We start from the raw sequence: 2,213 nt of genomic DNA, 5'->3' as shown, positions 1-2,213 counted from the left end.
AAATAATGAGAATGTAAATATTGGATCTATGCCCCGATAAGCAGTAGGTCAGGGTGCTGGTAGGTATTACAGGGTGTACTCAGCTCATTATCACTGTTTTCATTCTTTTAATTGTACATACCTATTAATTGTGCACTTAAGTAATGCAGAGTGGGGTGAGATTATAGCCACTGTCTGCATAAATTTATGTATGATTATTTAATCAAAGGTCAAATCAACCCTTATCTGTTTTATGGTGATCCACAACATATCTAGTAAGGACAATGCAATCCTTTTTAAAACTGCCAGGTCAGTAGCAAGCAACATATCCATACCCCTTACTACTTCTGGTAATCAATAATTTAGGTTTCTACCCGGAACATAGACTTAATAACACATAGACTTAATAAGACATCTGATGCATTTGATGAGATTTTTAGATGAACATATTTTTGTTTCATATGTTTTACATAAATATTATATATGTGTATTTTTTATGTTTCTATGTGTATATTTATTTTTTATATTTTTATTTTACCATAATGAGAAAATCAAAGTGAAACGGTTAATTATCAGACCAGAAACAAGTGAAAATACAACATTCTATTGTGCTTCATTCCCTTAGTCTAAGATATTTCAAAATAAGATGTAGAGCCACAGATAATGTATTTATTATTAACAGTATCAATACGTTATTCAGAAATTTAAGTGCCATGCAATTTAAGGTGAAGAAAAGACGACTCATCAGCATACTCATGCCGTGTACCTAAACTCTGCAATTGAGAAGATGACACACGACAGGGAAGCGCCTGTTTGCTGATCCTGCGGTTCTCCGTGTAAGCTTTGTAAGTGGAAGGGGCAGACTGAGATAGGATCATCTTAAATAAGTGTATATGCATTTGATTATGATTCATTTTGTTAATTTTTTTACGTATGGTTTTATTCATTTATTCATTCATGAAAAATAGAATTCACATAGCAGTGAATAAAACAGACACACATGCCTATTGTCTTGGAGTTTACATCTTAGTGGGAGGAGACAGACAAATAAACAAGTATGATAAATATGTAGTAAGTAGGATGGTAATTCATACTGTGGAGAAACATAAGGAAGGAAAGTAGGTTAGGGAACGCTCTAGAAGGGCAATGCATTTATAAACGAGAATATCAGGGAAAGCCTCATTAGGAAGGTGACACAGTGTAAATACTTGAGGGAGGTGGAGAGCAGTCCTTAAGGGGAGGCAAGAGAATTCCAGCTGAGGGGCATGTTCAAGGAAGAAGAGGAAGCCAGCACACCTGCCTGCCTGCCTGAGAGTGAGGAGGGGAAAAGTAAGAGAAATGTGGTTTGGGTGATCAGAGGAGCTCGTATAGCACATTGTAGACCATCGCGAGGTGCAACTGTTGGTCCCTTTTGTTTGGTTGGATTGTTTTGGGTTTTCGAGTTTACAGGGAGATGAATTAGAGGCTGTGAGCAGAGAAGTGACAAAGAGACAAGGGCAGAAGCAGGGTCATCTTTCAGGAGACTATTTACAATCCTAACCAGAAGGCTGTGGTGGTTTGATGGTAGTAGTAAAAGGAGAAAGAAGTGGTTGGATAATGATCTACTTCAAAAATAGAGCTTTTTCCATGCCAATAGCACTCTCGCAAACATGGTGAACATTCCTCAAAACTGATGTAGTTTTTGCAAGAAGTGTGGCAAGCACCAACCCCACAAAGTGACACAGTACAAGAAAGGCAGGGACTCTAGTCTCTGTAGGCCCAGGGGAAGTGGCGCTCTGACAGGAAGCAGAGTGGCTACGGTGGGCAGACTAAACCGATTTTCCGGAAAAACCCTAAAACTACAAAGAAGATTGTGCTGAAGCTTCAATGTGTTGAGCCCCACTGCAGCTCTAAGAGAATGCTGGCCATTAGGAGATGCAAGCATTTGAACTAGGAGGGGATAAGAAGATAAAGGGCCAAGTGATCCAGCTCTAAGTTGAGCAAGTTTGGAATTGACTTTGTTCTCTCTTTCTTTACTTTTAGAAAGATTTTATTTATTTATTCATGAGAGACCCAGAGAGAGAGGCAGAGACACAGGCAGAGGGAGAAGCAGGCTCCTCGCTGGGAGCCCGATGTGGGACTCGATCCCAGGACCCTGGGATCATGCCCTGAGTCAAAGGCAGATGCTCAACCGCTGAGCCGCCCAGGGCACCACCCCCTCTTTATAAAAAAATATTTTATTTATTTATTTGGGG

At 39.8% G+C, this 2,213-nt stretch overlaps 1 pseudogene; it reads left to right on the top strand.

The window, feature by feature from the left end:
• The first annotated feature begins 1,628 nt into the window (after window positions 1-1,628).
• On the top strand, window positions 1,629-1,953 carry LOC129498431 (60S ribosomal protein L36a-like; annotated as a pseudogene).
• Window positions 1,954-2,213: the final 260 nt, after the last annotated feature.

This window comes from Nyctereutes procyonoides, unplaced genomic scaffold (assembly GCF_905146905.1).
Source record: "Nyctereutes procyonoides isolate TBG_1078 unplaced genomic scaffold, NYPRO_anot_genome, whole genome shotgun sequence".
Lineage (NCBI taxonomy): Eukaryota > Metazoa > Chordata > Mammalia > Carnivora > Canidae > Nyctereutes > Nyctereutes procyonoides.
This window is presented reverse-complemented; position numbering and strand designations above follow the sequence as displayed.